Genomic DNA, 21,444 nt, shown 5'->3' on the forward strand with positions numbered 1-21,444 from the left:
CCGCGGGCGCGGTGGGGACTTACCATCAGGAGCGGGGTCCCTCACTGGGGATCCCTGGAAGGGAGTTTTGACCGCCGGCCCTGCGGTCTGCAGTGATTCTGGCTGCGGTGCGGTGGGAACTTTAATTCTTCGACCACTGGCCTGTGGCATGCACCAACCTGAAGCCGCAGTCTCCGGTGGGGAAGCATAGATTCAGGACTTACCTGGATATTATCTGGAGTTTACCTTGTTTGTACATCTGGACACCCGCAGCGATGGCTGCAGAGGGTTGTGGTCCCGACCATGGGGGAAAATGGAGGAGGTCTGACCAAATTTTGTACCTTCCACCACAGTGATGAATGCTGTGGTGGATGTTTGTTTTAAATTTTTATTGTGTTTTTGTGTGTTACTTTTTCATTGTACCGCTGCTGGCAAATTAATTTCACTTGCACTTTATGTGTGTGACAAATAAAGTTGACGTTTCAGTAGACTCACAGTTCAGTAGACTCACAGTTCAGTAAATTCCCAGTTGTGGACTCACAGTTGTGGACTCTCCCTCATGATCTTCCAGAGGGACTGACTCACGTCCGGCATTTGGGGCTTAATACTACTGCCCCCCGGAAAGAGGCGTTACCTTCATCATGATGATTGACAGGCGAGAGGACCAATCAGCTGATCTCAAGATTTTTAAAACATTCTCCCACACCCAATATGTAAGTGAGTAGGAGAAAGTGGGGAGTTGATGATCATGAGGAGAGAATAAATAATAAATGGGTTTAGTGTAGGATTTATGTTAATGGGTCTTTGATGATGTGGGCTAAGCAACTGCTTATGATGGAGTAATTAAATTTGGCAGTTTGCAAGAGATCACTACAATGTCGACAATGCTTAGAACTATATTCAGCAATCTGTAGCTTCCCCTTTGATCTATACTATAGTACTTGAGTTTGACTTGATTGTATCGATATGATCTATTTGGATTGCATGTAAAACAAAGCTTTTGCTGCATCTTTGTACATGTGACGATAATAAACCTAACCTAACCTAAGGTCAAAATGAGTGATTGTGGATGATTTCAACTCCTTTGTGTCAGATAAAATGGGGAAGGATCCAATCACATGTTAAACAAGTCCCATGTTAGTAGCGAATGGAATAGTGTAAAAACATTGCCAAGCCACAGACATAAACTTGGGTAACTACCTGGGCAATCATAGCTCATTGGGCTGAAAGGCTTGCTTCCGTGCGGCATGTCTAAGCTAAACTAAACCACTGGCAGCAATTGTATTGTGGAGGCATTAACCATATAACCAGAAGGTGTGAGACAAAAACTATGAAGCTTCCAATGATCTTGGAGAAAAATGGCAAATATTTTCAATCTGGATCGCAAACTCTTTCTCGCGTCACAGGTTTTGAGCAGTTCCAATATTATCTGTTTCATCTCCAACTAACAGTTGGAGTGCATTCTTTTGTATTGACTCTTTGCAGAAGCAATGAAGCCATTTTTTTCTCACACCACACCTAGCAACATGTTCAGAGAGATTGCCACTCATTTGATTAGAGAGGGTTTTGAGGTGTATTCCCATGCTATAAAGTACTCAGAGATATGATTAATATCTGGTTTAGAAGATTGAGAGGGGGGGGGGGGACCTCATTGAAACTTACCGAATAGTGAAAGGCCTGGATAGAGTTCAGTTTCAGTTTTGTTTATTGTCATGTGTACCGCGGTACTGTGGAAATCTTTTGTTGCGTGCTAACCAGTCAGTGGAAATGGTTGTGGATGTGGAGAGGATGTTTCCACTAGTGAGAGAAACTAGGATCAGAGACCATAGCCTCAGAATAAAAGGAAGTATCTTTGGAAAAAAGATGAGCAGCAATATATTTGGTCGGAGGGTGGCGATCCTATGAAATTAATTGCCACAGGCAGCTGTGAAGGACGTCAATAAGTATTTAAAATTAGATATTGACAGATTCTTGATTACTGAGGGTGTCAAAGGTTACGGGGAGATGGCAGAAGAATGGGATTGAGAGGGAAAGATAGATTAGCCATGATTGAATGACAGAGGAGACTTGATGGGCAGATTGGCCTAATTCTGCTCCTAGATCTAATGAATTTAAGAAATTACTAGACTAAGTGGGACCAGTTGGGCTGGTCCCCCAATGCAATATTCCACCTCTTCACCAATTCCAATATTGGTGGCCAGTCAGAGGGGGGGGGGGGGGACTTTCTGGGGCGCTAGTATGGGTGTTGTGGGCCGAAGGGACTGGTTTCCAGAGGGCTACTATGGACATTGTGGGCCGAATAGATTCTTGGGATGGCAGCTCAGTCACTCAGGCCTGGTGGGCTGGCAGCTCAGTCAATTGGGCCTGGTTGGCTGGCAGCTCATTCACTCACGGCTGGTGTCTGGCAGCTCAGTCACTCACGGCTGGTGGGCTGGAAGTTGACTCACTTACGGCTGGTGGGCTGGCAGTTGACTCACTCACGGCTTGTGGACTCACACACACACACCCCCCATTACACACACACCCTCCATCACACACACAGACACACACACTCCATCTTACACACACACACACACACACACACACACACACACACACACACACACACACACACACACACACACACACACACACACACACACACACACACACACACACACACACACACACACACACACACACACACACACACACACACACACACTATCTCTCATAACCACACACTCACATACACACCCTCCATCTCACACACACAATTGAATTGAATTGAATTGAATCATTTATTTGTCATTCAGAACTTTCAGTCTGAACGAAATGTCGTTGCCTGCAGCCATACATGTAATAATAAACAACACACAATAAACACAAATTAACATCCACCACAGTGAGTTCACCAAGCACCTCCTCACTGTGATGGAGGCAAAAGTCTTAGGGTTGCTGTCTCTTCCCTCCTCTTCTCCCTCTGCGCTGAGGCGATACCCCACCGGGCGATGGTAAGTCAGTCCCGCGGTTCAAGCACCGCGGCCCGGGGGTGGTCGAAGCTGTCGCCCTCCAGTCCAGCGGACGCAGCTGTTGCCACGGGAGCTCCGGAAAACAGGCATCAACCTGTAACCCGCGAGCTCCCAACGATGTCATCCACTGGCCCGCAGCCGAGCCCCAGAGTCAGGTCGACGCCGCCAGAACGCCGCCTCTGCCACCGGAGCACCGTCTCCACCCCACACCAGGCCGCCCCCATGGGAGTGCCTTCCGGCCGGCAGCCGGGCCGCCCACATGGAAGCGTCTTCCAGCCGGGAGCCCCGTCTCAGCCCCGCACCGTCCACCCTCACCGGAGCGCGAGTCGTGCCGCTGCCCAAACGCCGCCGCAGCTCGAAGACGGCCAGCCTCACGTTGGTAAGTCCTGGCTGGCTCTACCTCCGGATCCTCGAGGTCGGTCGCAGGTTGGAGGCTGCCAGCTCCGCCATTAGGCCTCAGCTCAGACGGGGGAAGAGAAGGGGGATATGACAAGAAAGTCGCAATCCCCTGCATGGAGAGACAGAAAACCCTGTTTCACCCCCCTACACATAACACGACCTAATAACCAAAGGTTTAACTGAACAAGACAAAAAAAACAACACAAAAAAGTAAAAACAGACAGACTGCAAAAACAAGCAGCTGTTTCACAGCGCCGCCATTTCCAAACACACCATCCATCTCAAACACACACCCACCATCACACACACACACACCATCACTCACACACACATTCACAGCATCCATCACACACTCTCACACACTCACACACAACATATATATATATATATATATATATGACAGTAAAACTCTCATGAATCTACTCACGCGGTTTCTTGGTTTCTTGGTTTCTTGGTTTCCTGGTCCTCCAAAATATTCCAAATGAATTTAAACTGGAGGTTGAGTGCAGCCTCTTCCCTGAGCAGGACTTACGCAGTGAACGGGACTTCTGGAATGAGCACAATATTCAGTTCAAGCAACATAGTGCAGATCGAGCCTTCAATTCAGTTCAAGCAGCACAGTGCAGAACAAACCTTCAATTCACTTCATGCACTGTGCAGACTCACAGTTCTGTTCACTCACGGCGTAGACTCACAGTTCTGGACAACTCTCACTCGTGGTCTTCCAGGGCTTCACGTCCTGCCTCCGGGGCTTTATTCTCCTGCCCCCCCTTGAAGGGGCATTACCTTCATCATGGTGACTGACAGGCAAGAAGACCAATCTGCTGATCTCACAATTTTTTAAACATTCATAATTTTTTCATTATTTCACCTATTGGAAAAAGCCTTGTGGTGTTTGGAGGAGAGGAGGATGGTGAGTAAGATGGCGAGAAAAGCATAGCGATATATGTTAGCATTTTTTCTAAAATATATTTACAACGTAGACGGGAAGTGGTCAAGGTGAGACTTTTAGTTATAGTGTGGAAGATAGATGATACTAAATCCTCATGAATGGCACCCATAGAGATCTGGTATGAATGTAAATTCATGACCCAAAGATGACAGAAGTGCAAATGTAAGGAGAGAGTATACAAGTAAAGGCAAGACCTTTAACAGCATTGATGTGCAGAGGGATCTTGGAATCCAAGTTCATAGCTCACTGAAGGTGGCAGAACAAATAGATAGGGTAGTGAAGAAGCATATGGTATGCTAACCTTCATTGCTAGGGGCATTGAATGTAAGAATCAGGAAGTCATGAGATAGCTCTATAGGACTTTGATTAGGCCGCATTTGGGTTATTGCATGGAGTCTGGTCGGCCCATTACAGGAGAGATGTGGAGGCCTTCAAGAGGGTGTAGAGGAGGTTTATCAGAATGCTGCCTGGATTAGAGGGTCTCAGCTATTGGGAGAGGTTGGATATACTTAGTTTTTCGGGGAACATTGGAGGTTGAGGGGATACTTGTTAGAAGTATATAAAATGATGAGAGGCATAGATAGGGTAGATAGTCAGAACCTATCTACCCTAGGTAGTGTAGGGTAGGGAAATGTCCAATACTAGAGGCTATAATTACAAGGTTAGATGGGGAAAGTTTAATGGAGATGTGCGGGACAGGTTTTTTACACAGAGAGTGGTGGGTGCGTGGAACGCATTGCCAGGGGTGGTGGTAGTGACAGATACGATTGTGGCATTTAAGAGGGTTTTGCATATGTACATAGAAATGCGGGGAATAGAGGGCTATGGGTCACTTGCAGGCAGATAAGACCAGTGGTGATAGGCATCATGTTCGGCACAAACATTGTGGGCCGCAGTGCCCCTTCCTGTGCTGTTCTGTTCTATGTTCAACTGGATATATCTTCACTGGATGGTCCTAGCTATTCAAGCCGAGTCTACGCTGGGTAGCGATCACTCTAGTTCTATCCTACACACTAGGGACCATTTACTGAAGCCAATAAACCAACAAACTGTACGTCTTTGGAATGAGCCAAGAAACCGGAGCAGCCGGAGAGTGCCCATGTGGTCACAGGGAGAACTTGCAACCTCCATACAGACATACAGGGTCAAACATGGGTCTATGCCGCTATACGACAGCAACTCTACCACTGCACCACTGTGCTGATTTAGGCAAAGGTCCTTAAAACAAAGGTCACACTGATTACCACATGCATCTAAAAACTATTCAATGTGGTTTATTTAACAGGAAAAAATGAAACAAAATAAAATGTAAATGCATCTTAATGTATACAATCATCATTACAAATATTAATAGTGAGTTCAGTGATAGATGTTCAATGGTTAAATAAATGTATAATCTTTAACTATTTTCAAACATCCATATATTACTGAGTTTGGCCGGGCTGTCCTTCATAACTTTGTGCCCAGTGGCAGCACCACAGATGTGATCCCTGTCCATCCGTCAAGCCTTCCCGATGCTGCACGCAGTTTAACTGGAAGAATGTTAAAGTTGCCATGTTATATCACTTGATCCAGACAGAATTGGCAACTACTCACCATTGGGGAAGCTTCCCTTCTAGGAGCACAGGTATACATGGGTGGCACAGTGATAGAGCTGCCGCCTTACAGCGCCAGAGACCCGGGTTTGATCCCGAATATGGGTGCTGTCTGTACGGAGTTTCTTTGTGTCAGTTTTCTCTGGGTGCTCTAGTTTCCTCCCGCATTCCAAAGAAGTACAGGTTGTTAGAACTCGTGTACAGGTAATACATTGGTTGGTGTAGACTCTGTGGAACGAAGGGTCTCCAGAAAAAAAATAAAATCTTACAACCTGGCAGAGCCCCTGCAGTTTGCTGGAGCCTTCTCAGCTGTGGAAGGCCACCTCATTAGTCTGGGAAAATAGGCACTGCGGTGATCTGGATACTAATCACCATCCTTCCCATTGATTACAGTTCAATATTATTGGCATCGACAAGATGTGTCATTCCTAATCTACTCATTCTTGCCCATGGAGCTATGAATTAAACAGTGAAATGAAGTATTTTGTGTTGAACCAACGTTTGTTGTTGGGGGGATTGTAACTCAGGAGTGTGAAAACATTAGCCATATTCCTGATGCTGAGGACAATCTCTGGACTCCTCCAGATAAGCGGGGTAAACGGAGTGATGGTGGAAGGTTTTTTTTTTCCGGACTGGAGGCCTCTGACTAGTGGTGTGCCTCAGGGTTTGTCATCTATATCAATGGTTTTGATGAGAACATACAAGGCATGATCAGTAACTTTGCAGATGACACTAAAGTGGGTGGTCTTGTAGATAGCAAAGATGGTTATCAAACAATGCAGCAGGAACTTGATCAGTTGGGCAGGTGGGCTGAGGAATAGTTAATGCAGATAAGGTAAGGTGTTGCATTTTAGGAAGTCTAACAAGGCCAGGGCCAACAGAGTGAACAGCAGTGTTGGAGAGCAGAGGGATCGAGGATTGTAGGTAAATAGTTCCTTGAAATTGGCATCATATGTAGACAGGGTGGTGAAGAAGGCTTTTGGCACATTGGCTTTCATCAGCTAGAGTATTGAGTACAGAGGTTGGGAGGTTATGTTACTGTTGTACAAGACATTGGTGAGGCCACATTTAGAATATTGTGTTCAGTCTTGGTCACCTTGTTATAGGAAGTATGTTGTTAAGCCGAAAAGAGTGGAGATTTACAAAGATGTTGCCAGTTCTCGTGGGCCTGAGCTATAAGGAGAAGTTGAGCAGGCAAGGACTTTATACCTTGGAGCGCAAGAGTATGAAGGGTGATCTTGTAGAGGTGTCCAAAATCTTGAGAGGAATGGATCGGGTGGATGCACAGAGTCTCTTGCTCAGAGTGGCGGAATTGAGAACCAGAGGGCATAGGTTTAAAGTGGAAGGGGAAAGATTTAATAGGAAGCTGAGGGCCAACTTTTTCACACAGTTGGTGGTAGCTATCTGGACCAAGCTGCTGGAGGAATTAGTTGAGGTAGGTACTATCATAACATTTAAAAAAACATTTGGATAGGTACAGGGGTAGGATAGGTTTATAGTGTTATGGAGCCAAACACAGGGAGGTGGGCTAATGTAGATGGGGTATGTTGGCCTGCATGGACAAGTTGGGTTGAAGGGCCTGTATCCATACTGTATGACCTGATGACTCTCCATGACTCCATCAAACGGTGCAATGGAACAACAGAGGAATGCGTCAAAAAGCGCTTCATTCACAGTCGTTCACTGCAAGGGCTCAGATTAGAAAAACAGCCAGATAGCCTGGTGTGAGGTTGGATGACAACCCAGAAAAAGTCGATATGTTCTGAAGAAAGAGGTGATATCGAGGAGGGGTTGGGCAAATCATGCAATAAACACTAAGATAGACACAAAATGTGGGGTAACTCAATGGGTCAGGCAGTATCTCTGGAGAGAAGGAATGGGTGAAGTTTTGAGTTGAGACCCTTCTTCAGACTGAAGTGGCTGGAGAGATGAAATGGACTCTTCTTCAGATTGAAGAACGGTCTTGACCCAAAACGTCACACATTCCTGCTCTCCAGCGATACTGCCTGACCCGCTGAGTTACTCCAGCATTCTGTGTCTATCTTTGGTTTAAACCAGCATCTGCAGTTCCTTCTTACACATGCAATAAACACTGTTTATTTGTCGCCTTTCAAGCAAGGGCTGAGTCTAGAATAAACATAAAATGCTGGGGCAACTCAACAGGTCTGGCAGCATTTTTGGAGAAAAGGAAGAAGAGACGTTTCGGGTCGAGACCCTGCTTCAGACGTCAGAAGAAAGGTCTTGCTCCAAAACATCACCTAGTCCTTTTCTCCAGAGATGCTGCCTGTCCCACTGAGTTACTTGAGCATTTTGAGACTATCTTTCATGTAAACCAGTATCTGCAGTTCCTTCCTACACAAGGTCTGAGCCCATTTCTCTTTGGGAGAACATTAGTTTGTACAAGAAATAAGAAACCTGGGATATATTTTTAAAGCTAGGCAGTGGATGGAGTAGAATGAATCACTCTTTCTTTACCCTTGAACGGGTTTGTCTATTTAATCTCCTTTTCACGTCTCCCAGAAGACCACCATTGCAGGTTTGGTGGGGTGTTTCCATGTAAGAGATTAATGCAGAGAAGGTCATAAGGTGATAAGTGATAGGAACGGAATTTGGCCCATCAAGTCTTCTCCGCCATTCAATCATGGTTGATCTATCTCGCCCCCCTAACCCGATTCTCCTGCGTTCTCCCCATAACCTCTGACACCCGTACAAATCAAGAACCTATCTATCTCTGCTTAAAAAATGTCCATTTATTTGGCCTCCACAGCCTTCCGTGGCAAAGATTTCCACAGATTAACCGCCCTCTGACTAAAGAAATTCATTCTCAACTCCTTCCTAAAGGAGTGCCCTTTAATTCTGAGGCTATGACATCTAATCCTAGACTCTCCCACTAGATCGTTTCATTGTTGGTCAATTTTCATTTGAACTCCTGGAGAAATCAGTTCTAGAACTGTGCAAAGCATCCTTGAAAAACTTGACCATTTCCTGAGTTGAGTCTGAAGAAGGGTCTCTACCCGAAACGTCACCCATTCCTTCTCTCCAGTGATGCTGCCTGTCCCGCTCAGTTACTCCATCATTTTGTGTCTATCTTTGGTTTAAACCAGCATCTGCAGTTCCTTCCTTCAAATTTCCTCAGGTATTTAATTGAGAAGATTTATCACATGTGTCCCTTAATACTGAAATGAAATCTCTGACCTTCTCTGAATGAAGAGATATTGATATTATTGGGTGAAACAATGCAGACAAAAGATCCATTGGATAGAAATCTCTTCATTATGAAGAGCTGTCATATCTCCACCATGGAATATTAAATTAAAGTGATTAGGCATGGATCCAAACATCTAAATAATATCTTAATGAAGCCACAATGATCTGGAGAGGATTCAGACAAATGATTGTATTAAGTGATACAAGTAAATAGTTCTTAATCACATAGTTCTTCCTACCAAGCTTGCATATTATTTCAAAAGGTCATTTCAAATGACATTGCTTAATTAATAATTCTTTGTTTCAAGTTAATAAACACTATTATTCATGTGGCAGCTGATAAGTTTAGTTTAATTTAGAGATACAGCGTGGAAACAGGCCCTTTCGGCCCATCAGATCTGCCCCGACCAGAAATCACTGCACATTAACACTATCCTATACCCACTAGGGATTATTTTTACATTTAAGCCAATTAACCTACATACTTGTATGTCTTTGGAGTGTGGGATGAAATTGGAGCTTCCCATGGAAAACCCATACAGGACACAGGGAGAACGTACAAACTCTGTACAGACAGCGCCTGTAGTCAGGATGGAACCCGGGTCTCCGGCGCTGCATTTGCTGTAAGACAGCAACTTTACTGCTGCGCCACCATGCCACTCGTGATGGGATGACCAAAGACTGAATTCACCGTTGCTTCATACAATGACAGCTGAGGGGTGGTCTGGCTTCCTTGGAGAAAGATGCCAACTAATTACATGGTGGTTCGGTGGCTTACAGGTCCTGCAACCCAGATGCAATCCTGATCTCTTGTCAACGTGCAACAAAAGCTTTTCACTCTACCTCAATACACCTGGCAATAAACTAAACTAAATTAAAAGTTTCCACAATGTGCAGGAAGGAACTGCAGATGCTGACTACAGGAGCTGTCTGTACACAGTTTGTACCTTCTCCCCGTGACCGTGTGGGTTTTCTCCAGGTACTCTTGTTTCCTCCTACAATCCAAAGACGTACCTGTTTGTAGGTTGTAGGAAGGAACTGCCAATGCCGGTTTAAACCGGAAATAGACACAAAGTGCTGGAGTAACTCAGTGGAACAGGCAGCATCGCTAGAGAGAAAGAATGGATGACGTTTCAAGTCAAGCCCCTTCTTCATCATTCCAAAGCAGAAACGATGTTGTATTCTGTCTGTGGAAATTAAAGAATTTTACTTCGGAGTCTCGTGAGTGATTCCGTGAAGAAGCCCCGCCAGTCCGCATGTGTGTCATATCGTCGTTCGCCATGGAGTCGGGCCAGGAGGATTCTCCTCACAATATTAGCGACGTCTGTGGACGTCTGGTTAAGATGGAGCACCTGATAGAAAGGATGCTCCATCACGACATGCTCCAGGAGGAGCTTTATATCCGTGGGTCACCCCATGGGCCCGTGGCAGCAGCTTCTGGTAAGGGCTGTATAGGGAAGATATGCTCCATGAAGAGGAGCTTTATATCCACTGGTCTTCTTGGGGGCCCATGGCAGCAGCACCTGTAGAAGGGCTGCATAATGTCTCCCTCATGGAGGAGGTAAGCTTACCAGGGCAGTTTTGTTCTGACCCTGAGGTTGGAGGTATTGCAGAGCCAATAAAAAGAGCTCCAGCATGATATGCTCCAGCAAAAGGAGCTTTATATCCACGGGTTGCTTCGGGGGCCCGTGGCAGCAGCACCTGTTGAAGGGCTGTCTGGGAAGAGCTCCTGATGGAGAGGATACTCCATCATGATATGCTACAGCAAAAGGAGCTTTATATTCAAAGGTCTCCTCGGGAGACTCTGGCAGCAGCACCTATAGAAGGGCTACATGATGCCTCCCTCTTGGAGGAAGTGAACACACTGAGTCAGTTTGTTCTGACTCTGAGATCGAAGGTATAGCTGGTGAGCATACTACGAGGCAGGGGCCTGCGGCAGCACCTGTTCATGGCTGTCTACGAATCCCCCTCTCTGTGGAGGGGAGTGCAAGTGGTCAGTATAACCGACTTCAAAATTCTAAAAGTAAGTCTGTGGAACATACTGGAATAAATGCTTATGGATTCAAGGGAATCCTCGCAAACGAAGGTGGAAGAATACCCGGAAGGGGCTAGAGTTCCCCTCATGCTATAAATGCCGGGAATGAACAACGCTTCATGGGTGACATTTAAACAAGCCGCTGAACCTCCTCTTGAGGTAAGACCTATTCAACAGGTAAAACCTGGATAAGGAAGCAAAAGCTGTCAGACCAATCGAGGTACCAACAACAAGCAAAGCTTCGTCGTTGCAGCAACAACACACCCCACAGTTCACTGAAGTTGGTGGCAGCATGAAAGTTGGACAGAGGTCTTAAATCCGAGACCCAAGTCAGGCTCAGGAAAAATATGGGACCATCTACAAGTTGGTAATATTTACACTAACTTTGTACTAATGATAATAATAATATGTGTTTAGTTTATGTGTTGTATGAAAATAGCATTTCCCTTAGGATGGAAGGGGTCCTAGTGGCCTTACAACACATAAATTACAGAGTTACAGAGAAAGGTTGAACAAGTTAGGGCTTTATTCTTTGGAGCGCAGAAGGTTAAGGGGGGACTTGATAGAGGTTTTTAAAATGATGAGAGGGATAGACAGAGTTGACATGGAAAAGCTTTTCCCACTGAGAGTAGGGAAGATTCAAACAAGGGGACATGACATGAGAATTAAGGGACTGAAGTTTAGGGGTAACATGAGGGGGAACCTCTTTACTCAGAGAGTGGTAGCTGTGTGGAATGAGCTTCCAGTGAAAGTGGTGGAGGCAGGTTCGTTTTTATCATTTAAAAATAAATTGGATAGTTATATGGATGGGAAGGGAATGGAGGGTTATGGTCTGAGCGCAGGTATATGGGACTAGGGGAGATTATGTGTTCGGCACGGACTAGAAGGGTCGAGATGGCCTGTTTCCGTGCTGTAATTGTTATATGGTTATATGGTCATAAATGGTTGGCATCTAACCATGTAAAGCTGCACAACACTAAGGTTCCAAGCACAGAATTGGGACAGATTTATCTTTACAGGCAAGCTCAGAATTATGTCCAAAGTTGTCTTTCGAGCCAGGCTCAGTATTATGGCCAGGAACGGCTTTCTATGCAGCCATGCTTTCCGCTTTGTCGGGAATAATAATACAACCTTTTATGGTTATTCTAAATATAAAACTTGCTGGTTCAGCCTGCGGCTTGGGAAACCAGCCTCTGCATGATGAATGAATTCTTGACATAGATTCTGAGTAGACCGCTCCTGCGGCTCGGGTTGTCAGACCGATCCATGTATGTGCTCGATGCAAATGCCGGGATATCACCAAGAAAGGAAAGCATTACATTTCCTCTTCAGGAGATGGGAAGTGTTTGTTTAAATACTTAAGTTACATCTAATATTGTACAGATAACTGACGGCTTGGAGTTTCAAATGGGTCTTTGACAAAAAATTAAGTTATAGGACCATTAACTGTGCCCAACGTGCTTTCCCATCTTATTTGCTGCAGCAAAAGGGACCCACTCTGGCGGGTTTCACCCACTGATATTGAGTTATAAAGGATATCTTTCACACGTTCTCCTAGGACAAGCACAGGGCAGTATGGGATATTGATGCGGTATTAACACTATTTTACGAGGGGGCTCCAGCTACATCCTTAGCTTGGCTTGGCTCATAAGGTAGTTATCCTCATGGCGCTGGTCTCAGCGCAACGGGTTCAGTCACTACATATTGTGACTGGATAGGATGGTTACATCTGCAAATAATATTATATTTTAATGTTTAGTTAAGCAGAGCAGACATGAAGTCTCAAACTAGTTTCATGGCATACCTCATGAACCTTTGGTTATGGTCACACATATACAACAATACGTCAAGGTCACGAAGAGCTTAGAGGCTCTGAACTAGCAATGCATGTTAATTACAAAAACTTTATAAAAGGGTGTTGGTTTGGACCATCCCCAGGTGGTTGAAACAGGGTTTGGCTCATACAGGAGTAGATACTGATATATTTTTCGAGTCTCACTCCACCAGGGCTGCTACAACGTCACCAGCAAGGGTTATGTACGTTCTGAGGCGTGGGCAGGGGGGGGGGGGTGGGGGGGGGGGGGGGGGCGGGGGGAGAGGGGGGGGGGGGGGGGGGCGGGGGGGGTTGTGGGGGGGGGGGGGGGGGGGGTAATTGTTGAGGGTAGTGTGTGGGTGGGGGGGAGTTCTGGGAGGAGAGGGGTGTGTGGGTGGGGGGTAATTGTGGGGAGAGGGGTATGTGGCTGAGGAGGATGAAGTGAGCTCAAAGAAAAGATGGGGGACGAGCCATGGGCGAGAGAGGGACATCTTGGCGGAGGTGGGGAGGAGCCAGCGAGAGGGACCAGAAGGGTAGTGGCTGGAATTGCTGGTGTGATGGGGACTCACAGCGGGCGCTGGTCATTCTCCTCCGCTGGGATCAGAGTCTCCGTTTTCTGTTCGGCGACATCTCCGACTCCGGTCTGGGCTGCGTCACCCACGCTGGGCTGGGCTAGACAGGATCTCTGATGCTGGGCTGGGTCGGGTCACCGATGCTGGGTCTCTGATGCTGGGTCTCTGGTGCTGGGTCTCTGATGCTGGACTGGGGATGGGGTCTCTGATGCTGGGTCTCCGACACTGGGCTGCTTGTGGCTGGGCTACTTGGGGCTGGGCTTCTTGGGGCTGGGCAGTTTCGGGACCCTCCGAAAATTGTGTCCGGTTGGAAACCTCCGCCAGCCATCCTCAGCTCCAGTAAATGGCGATGGCGCAGGATGGGGCGGACCGTCCCGGTGAGTGACAGGGGAAGAGACTAATCCACACAGCGCTGAACAGCAGGAGAAGAGATCGATCTGCGCATGCGCGGTTTTTAAGATTTTTTAAACCTCGCAAACCTTTACCAAACTTGGTGCAATCGCAGCATCGTAGAACGGTGAGTGAACTGGCAAAAAATCGTAGCGCTATCACAAACCTTTTTTATGCAAATAGAAAGACCGCACAAACTGGAAGATAACAAGATCAGAGTTTTAGTTATGTATGCATGAAACGTTATCCACGTTATTTCCTTTATCATGTATCGGTACTGTGTGAATGGCTCGATTGTAATTGTCTTTCAGCTGACTAGTTAGCACGCAACAGACGCTTTTCACTGTACCTCGGTAAATAAACTCAATGAAGAAATGCAAAAATTTCCTCTTATTTCAACAATGTCATTTGTTCATTAGTCTAACTCCCAGACTCTGTCTCTCCAATAAGGTACTGGTTAAAACCTATCTCTTTGACTAAGATTCTTTTCCTCTCTATGCTCTTCTGTTTCACCGAACTGCAAAGTGCCTTAGGCTGCTCTACGGTGTTCAAAGGACTGCATGCTCAGCCAAAGGACATCCTTGGGCAATGGGGGAGTGCTAGCCGCATTAGAATTGTTCAAAAATATTTTTTGCTGATTGCAGCAAGATTCCAATGCATAAATAGCAGATCAATGAAAGTTTTCTCTGCATCAGTTCTGCTCATGGCCTTTTAAAAGAAACCTTTCGGGGAACTTATACAACATCTGCCATTTTGTTCATTTTTTTTACACAGACTCCACTGAGGGTACATTCATTATAATCTACTTTCTAGAATTACCGTGGGATTCAATTTCTCTGCAGGATACAGGGCCCAGGTAATGATTCATGACATTTATTGGTTCAAATTGTTTGTTGCCTGATCATAATAACATGCAAAGACTAAACTGCTTGCAGGGTGTTACATTTTAGCAGTTCAATGCCAAATATGTCAAATGTCTTCATTTAACAACTGGCCTGCTTTAAGGCAGATTTAATGAACAAATCCACAACAGTGGTTCTTTTTGACAGCTAATCAGTGGGTGGCATGGTGGCGCAGCGGTAGAGTTGCTGCTTTACAGCACTTACAGCGCCGGAGACCCAATACCGTTTTTACTCGTAGGTTTATTCGAAGTAGGTCGTAGTAGGTCGACCTGTTAGTCGTAGGTAATCGAGGGTAGTCGAGGTAGTAGTCGTAGATAGTCTTCATCATAATCGAAGGGAGGTCGAAGGAGATCGATGGAGGTCATCATCACTCTCCACTATTCGGTGTCTAACTTTCCCTAAGTCGTAGCTAGTTGTAGCTAGTCGAAGCTGGTCTTCAACATAGTTGTAGGAGGTCTTCAACATAGTCAAAGGAGGCCTTCAAAATGTCATTTTTTCAAACTCTTCTAAACTTGCCAATTAGGTCGCCCAAGTGGGACAGCCCCTTTATACTATTGCAACATGACCTCCCAACATCGATACTCAGTACTGTGTCTGATGAAGGCCAAAATTCCAAAATCCTTTTTGACCATTTTATCTACCTGCAACTCGACCTTCAAGGAACCATGCACTTGTACTCCTAGATCTCTGATCTACAGCACTACCCAGAGGCTACCATTTACTGTGTACACGATCTCCCACGTACAAAACTATGCTGACTATCCCTAATCAGCCTTCATCCATTCAAATGACAGTATAACCTATCCCTCAGAATAATCTCTGGTAACTTTCCAACTACGATGTTAAGCTCTGTTAACCTGTTAACCGACAGCAGGTTGTCATTCAAAACCATGGTTGCCAACTCTCACGCATTGAGCGTGAGAGTCACGCATTTTGCAAAATTCTCATGCTCTCACGCTGATCATAAATTTCTCACGCTCAAAAATCTGCAGGTGCTCGAAGCTCAAAATAAAGCAAACATTGTTTTAGAGGTGAGTAAAAACCATGAGAGGAATATATATTAGGTGAAAGTCTTTTTCCTGGGATATGTGATTCAAGAACTAGAGGGCATTGGTTTAAAGCAGCGCTGTCAAATTACCGGCCCGCGCGGTTGATTTGGTGGGGAAAAAAATGTAGTTTTGTTTCTCCCGTGCAGATGGTGTGATAGGTGAGACACGGCGGTGTGATAGATGAGACACCCCCCTCCTCCCCCTCCTGAGGCTTCGCTCATACTTCCCGCCCTCGCCTCCAGCGGTTCTGTGTCCGGCAGCCACTCTTTCCACACCCCATGGAGTTTTAACCCCAGAGAGAGGAGCGGTCCGGATGAGTGGACCTGGGCCAGCCCACGGGGGAATGGGGGGGGGGGGGGGGGGGGGGGGGTGGAGAAGAGATGAGGGGGGGATGGGGAAGAGACGGGGGGGGAGGGGGAAACGCTCCCCAGGCATCGCCAATTCTCCGCTCACTACGGATGTTGCCGCTTCACTGACACACACTCTCACACACACACTGGCACACACAAGGTTTAAAAGGATATGGGCCAAATGCAGATAAATGGGATGCTTGGATACAAAAATTAATTTCACTATACATCGGCACATGTGACAAATACAGTACCATGCCATACCATGATGAGGTGCAGGTACAATGAAAAGCTTGCTTGCAGCAGCATCACAGGCACACAGACTCAGACAACATGCAGAACATAAGTATACATAACTCTTACAAGATTTGTAGCTTTCTCGGCCTCTGTAAAATTGTTCCTAATAGAAAGTGGGATAATACAGAACTAGTGTGAAAAGGTGATTGATGGGCAGCGTGGACCTGGTGGGCCAAAGGGTCCGTTTTCATGCTGTATCTGATCATGGAAAGAAAAATACAATGAAAAAAAGAAGACATTGGTGTAAAAACACAAACAAAACAATTCCATGGTAGTGTAAGAAGTAATTTAGCGTGGAAACAGGCCCTTCGACCCACCAAGTCCACACCAACCAGTGATCCCCGCACACTAACACCATCCTACACACAATAAGAACAATTTATAATTATACCAAACCAATCAACCTACAAACCTGTATATCTTTGGAGTTTGGGAGAAAACCAGAGATAACGGAAAAAACCCACACAGGTCACGGAGAGAATGTACAAACTCTGTACAGACAGCACCTGTAGTCAGGATTACACCAGGGTCTCTGGCGATGTGAGGCAGCAACTCTACCGCTGCACCACTGTGCTGCCCTCAGATGAAGGACAAATGCAGAGCTACTGGGACTTGAGGTGTGGTCGGGAGGGAGAAGGGTCGGGTGGATCTACTGGGGTCTTTAGCCATGGCAGTGGGTGGTGGAGGCTGGTAATAGTGATATACTATAGAGGTCTCTCACATGATAGTTCATATGGTGTCAGTCGGGTGGAGTTAAGTCAATTGTGTACAGGGAAGACTCACGCAGGTGTAATGTGGTTTTAGTAAGAGGGCTGATCTGTGTGCTAACTGTATGTTCATCCCTCCATCAGTAAGGCATGACACTGACAGGAAATATCTGGTCTAACATTTCAGTGCAGCACTTGTCGAGGTTGCTGTTACCGGAGATCTGTGACAAGGCAGATGACCCTGCAGTGACAGCAAAAGTCCTTCAGCACAAGTTCCTGCAACTATCTGCACAAGAGAAGCTTGTGCCAAATAAACAGATCACAGGCGTCCTGGGCTTCTTGAGCCTTGTTCCAGACAGATTGTTGATGACTCAGAGGGAACGCTCATTTGGTTGAAGACAGAGAGACAATTATTTTGCTTTACAATGCTTCACTGACATCAGTTTATCGAGAAGACATAATGATGCAGCTGATAAAGTTGCTGCCTCACAGCTCCAACGAGCTGGGTTTGATTCTGATCTCTGGTGTTGTCTGCATGGAGTTTGCATGATTTCCCAGTGACTTGCGAGTACTCTGAATGCTCCCGGTTCCTCCTGCATCTCTAAGATGTGCAGGGTAGTTTAACCTGTCATTCCACCCACTCATTACTCTTTGTCACAACCAAAATTATTTCTGAAATGTTGGTCATAAATTTGGTACAAAAATGCTCCAAAATAAGGCTCAAAATGCACCAGAGAGCATCTAAAACCCCAGAGCATCCAGGGCCCTGGACCCAGGCCATGAGGGACTTCGCACTTCACGCTCGTGATGTGCGCTGCACGCACATTTTTACATAAAATCTTTGTACTCCCGTCACCCCACCCCCCCTTTTTGAAAAGCTTCGTACAGGCCTGAACCCATACACGGGAGGCTGAGGGGGACCGGTCCGTGATTCAGAGAGAGAGAGAGAGAGAGGTGAAGAGAGAGCGGGGGGGATGGAGAGAGGGAGGGGTGGTGAGAGGTAAAGTGGAGAGATAAAGAGGATGGAGAGAGAGAGAGAGAGGGTTCCTATCCATGCACATGTCCAAATGTCTTAGTAACTTCCCCACCGTCCATGGTGTGAAAGAAATTGAACCGCAGATTATCTTTCCCATCTCACCTAATCCCCCTAGCTCTTTTTGGTCCCAGAATTTGGTCCCAGACTAATTTCCTTCCTCCCTTCAACCCCACCTTTTCCCGTGTCCACCCTCCCTATGTCCTGTAATTATTAATTTGGGTTAGGGACACAGCACAGAAACAGACCCTTCGGCCCACCAAGTCCATGCCGATCACCCATTCACACCCACACATCTTCGGAATGTGGAGGAAACCAAAGTTATATTGCACAGGGAGAACATGTAAACTCCACACAGACAGTGACCCAGGTCAGGGACAAACCCGGAGATTGGAATTAGCCAGATTTTCCACACTACATCCACATAAGCTCACAAAATAAACCACCACCAATTGACGCATTTCACAGTAACATCAGGGACATCTGCACTCCAGGGTATTTGATGATTGCAATTTCTTGGTTCTGGTTTGTACATTAAGGCCTTTCTCTTTCCTGTGAATAGTCCCCACCATCTGGCATGTCATCACCTCCGCCCAAACTCCAATATTAATGCTGAAAAATTGGCCTTCCCACGCACGTTTTTGTCACATGCAGTTTGTGCACATGAGATTGTCACTGCTGAGATATCTGCGTGGTACATTGGAGAAGGGAGAACTAGAGTTGCTAACTTCAGTGGCAATTCAACAGCACTAGCAGCGCTGGAGACCCGGGTTCCATCCTGACTATGGATGAATTGCAGGTATGTATACACGCAGCAGCTCAGCAGCCAAGAATGTTTACCTCGAGTGACCCATGACATGGGCATGAACAGTTGAAATACCGAACTCGCTTATTCAGAAATCAGAGGGGCAAAGAGACTTGGGAGGATTCCCCAAAAGTTAATCTGAATACATGAATAAATGAATTAATAAGTTTGTTGGCCAAGTATTCGCATACAAGGAATTTGCCTTGGTGCTCCGCCCGCAAGTGACAACATGACATACAGAGACAGTTAGGAATGATACATAAAACATTAAACATTAATAATAAAATATTATTGATTAAACATGTGCATTAAATAAAATACCAGAGCAAAAGGAGGCTACAGATTTTTGGTTATTGTGTAGAGCTACTACTTGTGGAAAAAAGCTGTTTTTATGTTTGGCTGCGGTAGCTTTGACAGTCCGGGGTCGCCTTCCAGAGGGAAGTGAGTCAAAGAGTTTGTGGTCAGAGTGAGAGGGGTCAGAGATGATCTTGCCCGCTCGCTTCCTGGCCCTTGCAATGTACGGTTCATCAATGGAGGGAAGGTTGCAGCCAATAACCTTCTCTGCTGATTGGACGATTCGCTGCAACCTCTGGATGTCGTGCTTGGTGGCTGAGCCAAACCAGACCATGATGGAAAAGGTGAGGACAGACTCTATGATGGCCACATAGAATTGGACCATCATTGCCTGTGGCAGATTGTGCTTCCTCAGCTGCCGCAGGAAGTACATCCTCTGTTGTGCCTTTTAGACTGTGGAGTCGATGGTAGACCCCACCTAAGGTCTTTGGAGATGATGGTTCCCAGGAACTTAAATGACTCCACAGTTGTGACCGTGGTGTTATTGATGGCGAGTGGGGTGAGGGGAGGTGGAGCTCTCCTAAAGTCTACTATCAATTCCACTGTCTTAAGAGCATTGAGCTCCAGGTTGTTGTGATGGCACCAGGATGCCAGCTGTGTCACTTCCTGTCTGTAGGCAGATTTCTCCCCATCCTGTGTCATCCGCAAACTTGAGAAGCTTGACAGAGGAGTCAGTGGAGGTTCAGTTATTGGTGTAGAGAGAGTAGAGAGGGGAGAATACGCAGCCTTGCGATGCTCCTATGCTGAGGTTTTGCGGGTCCGAGATGTGCTTTCCCAGCCTTGCACGCTGCTTCTTGTCTGTCAGGAAGCTGGTGATCCACCGACAGAGGGGTTCAGGCACAGTCAACTCGGAAAGTTTGGAGTGTAATGGCTCTCACACACAATGGTGTTGAATGCAGAGCTAAAATCAACAAACAAAATCCTTACATCCTGGCAATCCAGGTGGTGGAGGATCTGCAAGTGTAATTGGTAGTAAAGAAGGCAAACACAATGCTAGCATTTATTTGCACCCCCCAAATAGTTGTTAATGAAGGGAGAAGGATGCAACGATTTATCATGGGCAAAGGCATGGAAGAATATTTGGATTATGCCATTTACACCAGACTGTAAAATCCTGGTGAAGTAATCTGCACCTTTCAGAGGAAGAACATAGACAGAGAACTAACACTTTGCTTTCTACAATAACCATGGTAACCATTAGCTTGGAACTGGCATAAGACATGGTAACAGTGGCAATCTTCCTGCTACATCATGCTGACTCTATTGTCTATGTAACGGAAAGCTATATAAATAAATAGAACCAAGACCGTCAACAATTACATAAGTTTCCAATCATGCTTCTTTTCAAGCTAGTTGTCACACATATGATAAAAATTAAAGAGCAACCCTCACTGTTCAATAAAAATAAAGGTGAAGAAAAGGACCAAAATTAGGACAGAGAATATGTTAAAATGAGTTAGAACTTTATCTTTAGTTTTCATGTTAGGTATTTAGAGTTACTATGTGGAGACAGGTCCTTCAGACCACCAGCGAACTCCCATACACTTGTTCTATCCTGGCCATCGATATATGACATTGCATGCTGTTTAAAATTGTAGACTTTTGCAAATGGGTCCTGTGATTATAATACAAATTAATCTTGTTTGTAACTTGAAAGGCAGTATATTTCAAGGTCCTCTGTTCATCAACTTTTCTTAGTGCCCCTCCATTTACTGCATACTAGACTAAGTCTGACCCGTTATGTCCCATGTTCTAATGGGAGGCCTGGTCCCCCAACGCAATATTCCACCTCTCCACCAATTCTAATATTTGTGGCCAGTTGGGGGGGGCGGGGGGGAGGGGCTTTCTAGAGCGGTAGTATGGATGTTGTGGGCTGAAGGGACTGGTTTCCCAAGAGCTAGTATCTACATTGTGGGTCGAATGAATTCTTGTGCTGGCAGCTTAGTCACTCAAGCCTGGTGTGCTGGCAGGTCACTTACTCACGGCTGGTGGGC

General features: G+C 45.9%; 1 pseudogene; it reads left to right on the forward strand.

Moving 5' to 3' along the window:
* Positions 1-11,600: 11,600 nt before the first annotated feature.
* Positions 11,601-11,707, forward strand: LOC129710002 (U6atac minor spliceosomal RNA; annotated as a pseudogene).
* The last annotated feature ends 9,737 nt before the right edge of the window (positions 11,708-21,444 follow it).

Source organism: Leucoraja erinacea, chromosome 26 (assembly GCF_028641065.1).
Source record: "Leucoraja erinacea ecotype New England chromosome 26, Leri_hhj_1, whole genome shotgun sequence".
Lineage (NCBI taxonomy): Eukaryota > Metazoa > Chordata > Chondrichthyes > Rajiformes > Rajidae > Leucoraja > Leucoraja erinaceus.